Genomic DNA, 12,882 nt, shown 5'->3' with positions numbered 1-12,882 from the left:
TGTCGCCCAGGTACTACACTGCAATGTTTGGCGGTAGAATATCTGATGACTGAGTGGTACCTACCCGGACGGGCCCGCACAAGGCCCTACCAAAAAGTGATAATATAATTAGACACGATTAAAAGATAAAACCAACCAACGATTGAAAGAAAAAATTCTACCGACTATAATAGTATCTCTTTCTTACACATTATTTTAATTCGCTTTCTTACTCGTGCAATGTGGTCTACTAGAATAAAAAAACATGTTTTAGTTCTTATATATTAAAACAAAAAGCTTAGTTAAATAAGGTATTGCTTGTCATCTTTAAAAAAATGCAAGTGATAAATAGAATAAAGTACACGCCAAACAAAATTATCTACTAATAATAATTTAATTTAATTTACAAAGCAAATGTCAATCTTCATCCTAATGTTACATGATATCTTCAAAACTTTAACTTGCAGAGTTCAGCATGACTGATACGAGGTCAAGGGGACTCCACACGTGGGCACAGTCATCCCTCACGTGTGTCTTATATGGGCTGGTCTCTTACTCGCCTCGTGTTTTTCTAATACCAATTACTTGCTAATCAACTTCGCGCGCCACTTAAGGAATTGTATTTTGTTACCGTTTGACGTAATTGAAAGATGAGGTTTTAATAAAATAAAAAAAACTAAACATTTTTAAAACGTATATGTAGTGTTATGTAACTGTGTTGTACTTTAAATTACATTACAAATTTACTAATGACAAAATCTTTGATGAAAACTAAATTCGCATTTTCTCAAAACCTTGAATCTGTAATTTACTAAATAACTTTTTTTTATAGTATAGGTCACCAACGCCCATAGACTGGCATTGTAAGAAATGTTAACCATCGCTTACATCGCCAATGCGCCACCAACCTTGCCAACAACTATGTTATGTCCAATGTGCTTGTGATTACACTGGCTCACTCACCCTTCAAACCGGAACACAACAATATCAAGTACTGCTGTTTTGAGGTAGAATATCTAATGAGTGGGTGGTACCTACCCTCTGGGTACGCACAGCACAAAGAAATAAAATAAATAATGTAGCTTTTTTTCCTAAAGCCCTAATAATTATATTTTTGGAATAATATTTAATTCATTTGAAATTATTAAAATATATGAAAGTGAATTATGTAATTTCTAGAATATTTATTAGCCATATTATTCTATCTGGTTTTTTTTGGTAGACTATACATCCGGTGTAAGATAAATCTTCTAAAATGACGATTCCATTGTGCTTGTTAACTTTATATTCGATTTTGATTATTTCGTTTTTGGTATTTATGTTTGTACTAGTGTTCGCTCGCGGCTTCAGTCGAATGTTAGGTAAGTTGATCGATGTTAGTGTTAGAGGTAGAGGGTTAATCTTGTTCCGTAACAATTTCATCAAAATCAATTCATTATAGTTATATTTGTTTTTTATACTTCCTCAAACGTTATTAATTTTTATTTTCCAATTAAAGTCAGTTATTTTATAATTTGTAAGGGGAGAAATGTGATGTTTCATTAATACACACGAAACCTGCATACAAGGTCGAATAGGCGATAAGTCAACACATTTGATATATGAGCGCACAGAGCTTATATTACACCGAAGCTTATATTAATTAAATATAAAATATGAAATGCAACTTCGATATCTTGATACTTGATATTGAGTGCTGTGTTGCTAGCCCGATGGATCTTGTATTCTAAAATAACGGGCAATTTTAATATCAAATGGCGCGAAAACAAATGAACATCTGAAACAAAAGAACTTATTACTTAATTGATATTCATAGAATGCATTGATTATTACTTACTGCTAGTCAAAGTAAAATTACAACCGGTTAGGAATAAATAAAGGAAATATTTAACTTTTGGGGCGAGATGGCCTAGTGGTTAGAACGCGTGAATCTTAACCGATGATCGTGGGTTCAAACCCAGGCAAGCACCTGAATTTTCATGTGATTAATTTGTGTTTATAATTCATCTCGTGCTTGACGGTGAAGGAAAACATCGTGAGGAAACCTGCATGTGTCTGATTTCATTGAAATTCTGACATATGTGTATTCTACCAAACCGCATTGTAGCAGCGTGGTGGAATAAGCTCCAAACCTTCTCCTCAAAAGGGAGAGGAGGCCTTAGCCCAGCAGTGGCACATTAACAGGCTGTTACTGTACTTTACTATAAAGGAAATACAGGCACATCTTGTGTTTGCACACAAGACACTCCTAGCGCAGTTGATAGACATAGGTCCGAAGAACATCATCGTTATCTATATAAAGAAGTACATGTATATATATAAAAAGAGCCACTTATTTACCTACATTTTAATGTGTCGCAGGTTCTTACTTTTTCCTTTATCTCATATCGTCATTGTAATTATAAAAAACTGTCCGTCCTGACGTATTACGGATAAAAGTCATCATCACTCGTTTAATAATTAAGTGTGCGTTGATAATCAGTCAGGATATTTTTTTATATGTCTAGATTTTGTAACATGATACCTACATCAATAAATATTCCATAGACTAAATTACACACATATGTCACAAAAAGAAGACGCTTTTGCCTAGCAGAGGGATTATATGTACACTTACCCTGCGTATGCGCAGCACAAGGTCAGAGTGTGATGTACACAGAAATAAATCTCCATAAATCTAATCGCTATTTTGGTAAACTTCAACATTAGTTTGTTTCGAGTTAAAACTAAATAAAATTATTCTTATTCGTAAGAACTGTTTAATTTAACATTGAAAAGAATAATAATTAAATATCTATGTTACTACTGTTGTATGACTTAAAAATATTTTCGCTATAACATTGTGATAGACACAATATTCGCTACCGACACAACCTTTGCTAGAATTCTGAATGCTTTATTAATAACTGGTTAAAATTTATTTATGAAAGTATGTAGCATCTGATAAATATTGTGTATAGTTCATATCCACATCTTTTTAAATTTTAATTGCTTAGAATATTTATTCTAAAATCAAATATGTATATTTGTATATGGCAATATCTCTTCTGCTTTATTATTTTTTGCAAACAATTCTGCGCATCCCGTATACTTAGTTGTCAATCGCTTGGAATAAAAACAAAAATATAATTTTTAAGTTCAAAACTCGAATTAAATATAGAATATTAATATTCAAATACATTTTTATTTGCATCGGTGTACAGTGCAACCAATAAATCAACGATTTTCAAGTATGGAATCGAAAGTTTAACCTATTTGTTTCTTATCAGGGACGAAGACATTAAACGTTATGGGAAAACTACTGTAGTTGACATCATGGCCGAATGTAAACTTTTACCGTGTCACGGCCTCTCCATGGGAAGTCGATTCTTAATTGTCTTTTAGTGAGCAAAGATATTCAGGTCAGGGCTTTTAAAATTTTCCTAATAAAACGGGACTTTGAAGGATGATGGTGAATTCGTATTTTGTTTATTTATGACAACTGACAAACCTGTCCTTGTGCATGTCCATGTGCATCATCAATCACCTTTCATACCGGAACACAACAATACGAAGTACTGCTGATTCGCGATTGAATATCTGATGAGGATTGGAAATACTGTTTGGGTATTTCGAAACGTCTATTTCAATTCTTAATCGCCAGTAAAACATTAAACTAAATAAATTTATATTAACAAAACTTAATGTGTATACATTTTACCAATAACGTGAATTTTTCCTTCACCGGCCAATGGGATGAAGACAGACGAGATGTTATAAAGCAGATATGTTTACAAACTTTTCTCATTTCTGGAGAGTATTTGAATTATAAATATTTTGGTATTACGAATTGTAACGCGCACTTGTATTGTTAATGAGTCACTCTTACGGGTTCGCTTCCCGTTACATACATACATTGTTCTGCAGATTTGCTTCAATGGAATTAGAAAATCCACAAACACTTTTAACTCACTGGTGGTAGGGCTTTAAGCAAGCTCGTCTGGGTAGGTACCACCCACTCATCAGATATTCCACCGCAAAACAGCAGTACTTGGTATTGTTGTGTTTCGGTTTGAAGTGAGTGAGCCAGTGTAATTACACGCACATGGGACATAACATCTTAGTTCCCAATGTTGGTGGCGCACTGGCGATGTAAGCGATGGTTAATATTTCTTACAATGCCAATGCCTATGGGCGTTGGTGGCCACTTACCATTAGGTGGCCCATATGCTCGTCCACCTACCTATACTTTATAAAAAAAACTAAATAAATTATAATTATTTAACGTTTCCAAATATCCAATCACTGTTTCCTATCCCACTGATGATATTTCTAATTTAATTAATTATTATTTAAGTAACTGACTGTATTCATACTATTTTTATGAGCATCTCGTGTACGCGTGTTTTCTAATCTTGCTCAAAATTATTTAAATTTGTAATTTTAATGTATCTGCTGATTATATTCTGTTTTGTGTACCTTAAGAAATAAATAAACTAGAACTAGAAGGCAGAGACCAAATACTGCGTATTATATTTTTATTATAAAATAGGTTGACAAACTGGTAAATAGGCTGCCTAATGGTAGGTATGGATAGTGGTCACCACCTAAAGATAGCTGTAGAAATATTAACTATCTCTTATATAGTTAATTCGCCACCAAGTAAATTCTAAATCAGGCAAACATTACGAAATTATTAGATGCTTTTTGCTATTGCCTTTGATTTTAGGTATCGCTTTTTTACGCGATTCGTTAGAATTAACAATGCTAACTATTATTAAAAATGCAAAAATGATTTTGTTTATTTTTGTTTTACATTGAGTATAAAACATCTAGCCTTACATGTGGGCGAAACAATATAAGCGAGTGGTCAACCTGGTGATCAACCTTTATAATTTGAATCCTTTTTTGTACATCTCTGACTGGTCGCTAATTATCACTTTGATGATAGATTTAGAAATATATATAGAATAGAGTTTTAAGTACAATTAATGTTAGCTATTAAATGTTTTAAAGATTCCACCGCTTACAATAAGTTTAGGAGCTTTTTTTTATAACTGTCGGGAGGGCAAATGACTCCACTCCACCTGATGGAAAGTGGTAGTAGATTCCATGCGACGAAAGCCAGTAAAGTCGGGAAGATAATAATTCCTTAGAGCACTCGCCGTGATACAGTCGATAGAAAGCGCTCAGTGCTGCTATCTCACGACGCAATTGTAAAGGTTCAAGGGTGTTTGTGACCTTTACGTCGCCAATAATGCATACGGCACGTCGCTGCAACCGGTCCAAGGCCTCAAGTAGGTACTTAGCGGAGCCATCCCAAAGGTGCGAGCAATATTCCACGCAAGACCGTACCTGTGTTTTGTACAGCAGGCACAGTTGTTGTGGCGTGAAAAAGCGCCGCACCTTGTTCAGAACTCCGAGTTTCCGTGAAGCTGTTTTTATAACAGCCTCGATGTAATCCCTTGGACTAAGGTCGCATCGAACGTCAATCCCCAGCATGGCAATTATTCCACAACGCTACTTCAATGTGGGTTAGCGGCCAAACATGGCTGAATTTTATGTAACACATGAATGTATTCTCACAATGCTGTTCTTTACTAAGCGGTAATCATAATTTTCATTTTAAATATACTCAACTCTACATTTGTAGTATGTACTCCGGCTATAAACTATACATCCGGCAATAGTATTCCGTAGTAACACGTGAGCCATGAAACAATCAAAACAAAATTTCAGAATAACCTTTAAACTAGTAAATGAAACGGCACTCGAAAATACATTAATTTATTATTAGATCGAACTACTTTAAATTGTAGTGTTACACACAGGTATATAAAATTCACTATTGTCATGTCAACTTAATTTAAAGCGGATGAAATAGCGACGCATCGCTACAGTTATATTGGTGGTAAGGCTTTGTGCAAGCTCGTAGGTAGGCACCACCCACTCATCAGATATTCTACCGCAAAACAGCAGTACTTGGTATTGTTGTGTTCCGGTTTGAGTGAGTGAGTGTAATTACAGGCACAAGGGACATAACATCTTAGTTCCCATCGATGTAAGCGATGGTTAATACTTCTTACAATTGCAATGTCGTTGATGACCACTTACCATCAGGCGGCCTATTTGCTCGTCCGCTTAGCTATTCTATAAAAATATATATATACTAAAACTTTCTACGTAACGTGCTGCTATCTTCTGGTATAAGTTTTATATAAATTGGCTTAGCATTTTGTTTTTAATAAAGCGTTACAAAAATAACGTCTCATCATTTATTAGTATAGATTAATTTCGTCGAAGTGAATTATTAAAACTGAACTGTAGAATAAAAAATTCTTTTGAATGATAATATTTAATGAGCTGATTATTTAAAATAGAATAACGCATACAAAGTACTATATTTATTTATCATTATTCAAAACAGTGACATACGTCAATTTAAAACTAGAAATAAAAATAAAATACCGAATTACTCCAAGCTTTCGCCTTAATAAAGTTTATAAACCGTTTTTAGGACTAGGTGTACGCATTTTTAATACAATTCCGCAGTCTATGATGATGACTTGATGCGGGCTGCCCAAAATCGGGATGGTTGGCGTTCTATGGGGGCGGCTTTCGTCCAGCAGTGGACGGCAATAAGCTGATATATATACTTGAGTTGCCACCATCAGGCTTCCATTAGTTATTTAAACCAATCAATTACCATCAAGTAAAGTGTACTCGAAGGAAAACTTCACTACATACACAATATGACACTGAAAAAATAAATAAATGTCGCAGGTTCGATTCTAACTCTCGAGTTATTGTCGTCCGTACTCATAACACAAGAAAAAAAAATACACAATTAAGCGTGGTAAATAGGAAATCTAGTAATTCCCAAACGCCATTAGCTGCTTCTTATGTCGTTTGATTCTTTATTGACAATTAACATAATTTTTTAATAATTTAATTAAAAAACGAAATACGTAATACTTATAACGCAATTCCATGACGATTTCCTGATGGATCTGGAATAATATATATTGCGAAAACTTAAAGCAAGAGCACGTGTCTCTGTACGTACATTCCCGGTAAGGCAGAAGTATTAACACCTTAATATTTAAATGTTATTGATAATATGTAGGTACGATGATATTATTCTGTGGCTGCCTTTGTGCGGGCGAACCTACCATTTAAAATTTTATATTGCTGTTTTCCACTTTCTAACATCTTCGATAGTTGGCAGTGAGGATACTTGCAGTGCAGGTAACCTAATGGATAGGACTATTATGTAATAAAGCAGTATTTTTCATATCGATTCTTAAATTATTCAAATAAAAATTATTTTTTATCCTGGGACATTATCCACACACGGCCATCTCTCCCCCAAATTATGCAGAGCTTGTACTATGGAAACCAAACAACTGATATACTACATTTCTTTAGTAAATACATACATAGATAATGACACCCAGACTCAGGACAAATAGACATGTTCATGTTCACAAATGTTTGTTCTGGATGGGAATCGAACCCACAACCTCAGAAAGGTACCCAGCTCTCATTGTAACTGGGTTATGTGGGATTCTTATATTATATTATATAGGAGGGCGGCAGCGCGAGGCCATCCCGGCTGCCGTCCTCCTCAGAGCAGATCTTTTAAGCTCCAGGTGTCGGGCCTGAGGGAGGGCCGAGATGACGCTGACGTCGTCTCCGCCGAGCAAGATCGGCCCTTTCTCGTCCCCGCTCCGCCGTCTCCTTCTTGACCATGACGGTCTCACACCACTCTCCACGCCGTTTCCCTGCGGAGCATCGCCGACACGATTGCTCGCAGGGACAGGTCTCGTCCGACTTCGCGGACCAGGATCTCCCTCTCCGCATTCCACGCGGGGCACGCCTCCAGCGTATGCTGAGCGGTGTCCCGGTTCGCACCGCAAAGGTGGTACATCGCCGACGATTCGCGTTCGTTCTTACACAGGTATGCTCCAAAACAACCGTGACCGGTCATTACCTGTGTAAATTGGAAGGTGACTCGTCGCTTTCGACTCGTAAAGGGGAAGTATCTACCAACCACGCCAACTGGCCCGTCATTTAATTCCTATTTTTATATCACAAAAGCTTTTAACAAAGATATTAAGGATGTATATTTTTATAAATGTAAATAAAAGTAACCTTATACATTTACATGAAACTGTATTCTATTTAATTACAAAATAATAAACTTTTATAGAGGACACATGCAGGTTTCCTCACGGTGTTACCCTTCAACGCCGAGCATGAAATGAATTATACACACAGAATGTGCACACGAAATCTCAGTGGTGCAGTATCTGGGCTTGAAACCGCAATCGTTTCTAAGATTCATATGTATAACCACTGGACTATCTCGGCTTACCGTCCATATTTACTTTGTTGATTGTATTGCACGTAATGTTTGACGTTATCGTGCAACGGCATCGAACGTGAAGTTATCAATGCGAGTAACAAGGCCGTTGCACGTCGAGCGTACAGCGGTCTTTGACCTTGAAATGTTTCTATATACTTTAATAACCTTATTTACGAAACAAACTGTTTTAAACTCATTCACTAGTTGTGTGATGTTTCGTAGTTTTAATCAAATGTATGAATAAAAAGTTTTAGTTTGTGTTACATTATTTCATACTGATTTCATTATAAAATTTAATAATAACATAATTATCAAATTCAAAAACTATATTAGAAAAATAAGATGAAGACATAAAGAAATTGGAAAAGACAATTAGAAACGACTGGATATAGAGAGAACTAAACCGGAGTGAGGCACTTTAAAGATGCCCATGATTTTGTGAAAAATGCCACTAAAATTTGGTTACAAACCATTGATTAAGAACTTATTTACAAATAAACGATATATTTAGTTCAACTTATTTGTTACACATTATTAATCCTTATCAAAATAAATGACACATTCGCTTTAAGCGGACAGGATCGCTATAAATAGATGGTTTTATTCGATAAAAATTGCCCTTCGCTTTGCTGTTTTGACCAGTATTATTGTATAGTTAGGAGATTCCTTGATCCATACAAAAGCGTTGATAAAAAAAAGACACGCGCCATTTTGTTAATGGATAGAATAGTAAAGTTATTAATGCATTATTGGCGCGACTTGTGATTTATTGAATGTATTGAGGATGTGTTTTTTGTTTTTTTTTTTTTATTATATTCACCGGGAAGGCAAATGACTCTACTCCGCCTGATTGTAGTAGTAGAGTCAAAACGCGAGGACAGTCAGTACAGTCCGGAAGAATATTCTGCACTAGCCGCACCTGCCTTGCCCGCAAGATGCCTCTTCACGCCTCGTTTGAAGGGCTGTAAGAGGACGGAAACACGTGACCTGGTAAAGAATTCCATTTTTTGGAAGTGCAACAAAGAAAGGAGTTGCCAAATTTCTTTTTTTAAGAGTAAGTTTTTAAGAGTAATTGAGTGAGTTATTCACATCAATTTATATGATTTGGTGTTCTATTTTTAAAAAGACGTATTCGAGGTTTATATAAAATTAGTTTGACTTCTGGATTCTAAGTGTATATATAATTATATATATACTCTTTTATAAATACTTTTACTTGTTGATAGGGTTTGTGCATGCCCTGTATTACCAACCACTCATCATTTATTCTACAAACACTGCTTAGCATTACCGTGTACCGATTTGAAAAGTGAGTGAGCCAGTGTAATTACAGGCACAAGGAACATAACTTCTTAATTCTCAACACCCCTTTTATTAGGTGGCCTATTTGCCAGTCCCTTTCTGAAAACAATTGTGTATATATAGTTTAATTACGGCGACCATTCTCAAGAAAGATTATTGCGTGGGACATTAATAATGCACAAATGTGTGCGCAAACACAGGTGCACTCTCTATTTTCTTACTCTCATAGTTCGATGGAAAGACATTCCGACACGACCGAAAAGAGGACGACAAGAAAGAAAGCAGGACCAACGGCTTCTCGTGCTTTCCGAGTCACGGTAATGTACACAATTCTAACTTCTAGACTACCGGGCTACTGCAGAGAATCTTTGACAGAAACACCCAATATTTTTTTCATTGGCCCAATCTGGGGTTAGAATCCAGGACTTTGAAGTCCTGATATACATAGATCCCCAGAACCTACAGCTGTACCACGAGAGAACCAGGCAGCGTGTAGTTTTAGTTCTAAATTAGTATTTCCTGCTGTAGATTCAAATAATAGTTCTAAATTTTCAATGAAAATATTTTTATATTTAATTCATAAATTACATTAACACAATCTACTGATTGTGTAACTTGTGTACTTAGTAGTAATTGTATTTGTTTTTTAACAATAACTCTAGAAAAAACACAAATGTTCGCTGTTATCAGTTAAACTATTTACCGAGAACTTCTAGTTACATACGAAGTCATGGTTTAAGATTACAACTTACAAGAAATTTGTTTATTCTCATGATTTCTAAAAATATCGTTTTTATAATGAGTATACGTTTATTTTTTAACATACATATATGTCCTCGTGACCAAATTTCACGACTGCAGCTGCGCAGGAGATAAATAATTATATGTGTACGTAAATATACACAGTTGCAATTTCTATTGCCACAAGTCTATTCCGATTGGACAATCCGACATGAAGAGATGAACGTTGGATCAGCTTCACATGATTTCTGAAAAATCTGCTAACTTTGTAACGAAGAGTTGCTACGACTATTGGGCTATCACATATAATACGTGCGAGCCACAGTCGAAATACTGTTTAGTACCTCATGATTAGAAGCGCTAAAATAGAGCCTTTAAAATTCGACCAATGACGCTTATAATCGTTCGACGGATCATATTATTTAACTAACCTTCATATAGCTTTTCTAAATGTTGTGCAATGTTATTATGTATAATAAATATTAATTAAATAAAATTTAAATTTAATTTGAAAGTAAATTATAAACATATTATTTACTTTCAAATTAAAACAATAATAATTTTTTCAGTAGCTATTTTGAATTTTTACTTGTATAAAGTTTAAAAAAAAGTTCATATCCGTGATATGTTGCTCTGAAAAATACAGTAAGTTAGATAAACGTCTATCTAGAAACGAAGATTTTATGTCTTTTGTGCCTGTATTTAAACTGGCTCACTCACCCTTAAAACCGAAACACAACAATACTAAATATTGCTCTTTGATGGTAAAACCTGACATCAGTTATTCTACCGCAAAACAGCAGAACTTGGTATTGTTGTGTTCCGGTTTGAAGGGTGAGTGAGCCAGTGTAATTACAGGCACAAGGGCCACAATATCTTAGTGCTCAAGGTCGGTGGCGCATTGGCGATATTTAAATGGTTAAATGGCAATGGTTAAATTTTTTTACAATGCCAATGTCTATGTGCCTTGGGAGCTTTGGTGGCGGGTTTACACAAAGCCATTACCATCAAGAAAAGTTTTTGCGTTAAGTATTATATTTATTGAGAAAAGTTAAAAAGATTGTTGGTTTTTACAAACAGCAAGTTCTTTAATAAATCTTATCATACAAATATTTATAATAGAAAAATATATTATTACACTGAAATAATTAAAAATGCAAATCTAATTACTCAGCATATGGTAATCATATTCAAAAGTGATAATTTGATATCATTTAAATTACATACATATTATATAATTAATAAATGATGAAATGTATAAAGGCGCCAATATTATTGCTGACATTACGTGTTCCTTACAGGTGCCTTATTATGCCGATTAATGAAAATATCGATTTTATTAAACGCCCATAATGATTACAATCGTGTAATGTGTGTTACACGCGCACACATAACGATTAGTCGGCAATATATACGAGACAAAGCAACTCGGTTGCTACTCGATCTCATTTTTCTTTGTTAGGACATTTCCACAATGGATTTTTAAAGCAGCATTTGTTACAATTATCTAGACATTTTAATTCATTTGATAGTCAATATACAAGCTGAACTGCTTCCACGTTACATGAAGTGACGTTTTTCATTTTTATATTATCTATTTCGATAATACAATATGACAACTAAAAATGCGCTTTACCAATCACATAATTTTATGTTTTTTTTATACTGTACAATATAAAATACAGAAAAGGTAGCAAAATGTTAGGCTATAAGGTTAAAATACTAGGTAGGGCTTTGTGCAAACTCGTATGTGTAGGTACCACCTTTTATTAGATATTCCACCGCAACAACAGCAGTACTTCGTATTGTTGTGTTCCGGTTTTAAAAGGTGACTGAGCCAGTGTAATTACAGACACAAGGGACATAACATCTTAGTTCCCAAGGTTGATGGCGCATTGGCGATGTAAGCGGTGTATAACATTTCTTACAATGCTAATCTATGGGCGTTGGTAACTTAGCATCAGGTGGCCCATTTGCTCGTCCGACCTACCTATACTATAAAATATAACTAACTACTTTACTATTTAGACTATTATCTTCCTGTAGAAGTAAACCGTGCACAACCACTAGCCGTTTAAGATTAATTTATCGTTTTTTTTTAATAAATAATAAAGCACTATCCTATCATTTGCTTACAGTAACAGCCTGTTAATGTCCCACTGCTGGGCTAAGACTTCCTCTCCCTTTTGAGGAGAAGGTTAGCGGAAATAAATAACTTGAACCCGCGATCTTCTATTACTTCACGTATTCTAGGTAACACTGTCCAGTGAAGAATATACTTTATTTTATAATCAGTATTATATATCACTTTACAAAATTCATATACTTTCCGCAAACATTTGTTCGTCTATTTCGGGACATTTAATTTAGATAACAATTAATATCTGATATGTTAAAAGTATTTTATTAACATTTATTCATTTGCATAATCATATCTAATACTTGTACACACTGGTTATATAAGCCGAGATGGCCTAGTGGTAAGAACGCGTGAATCTTAACCGATGATCGTG

General features: G+C 34.8%; 1 long non-coding RNA gene across 1 annotated transcript in view; it reads right to left on the bottom strand.

Moving 5' to 3' along the window:
- Window positions 1-835: 835 nt before the first annotated feature.
- Window positions 836-12,882, bottom strand: part of LOC126775502 (uncharacterized) — a 366,351-nt gene continuing 354,304 nt past the window's right edge. Inside the window, exon 3 of the long non-coding RNA XR_007669883.1 lies at window positions 836-887. This is a non-coding gene — a long non-coding RNA (uncharacterized LOC126775502). The remainder of the gene's footprint in view (window positions 888-12,882) is intronic.

This window comes from Nymphalis io, chromosome 18 (assembly GCF_905147045.1).
Source record: "Nymphalis io chromosome 18, ilAglIoxx1.1, whole genome shotgun sequence".
In the NCBI taxonomy this organism is placed as follows: Eukaryota; Metazoa; Arthropoda; class Insecta; order Lepidoptera; family Nymphalidae; genus Nymphalis; species Nymphalis io.
This window is presented reverse-complemented; position numbering and strand designations above follow the sequence as displayed.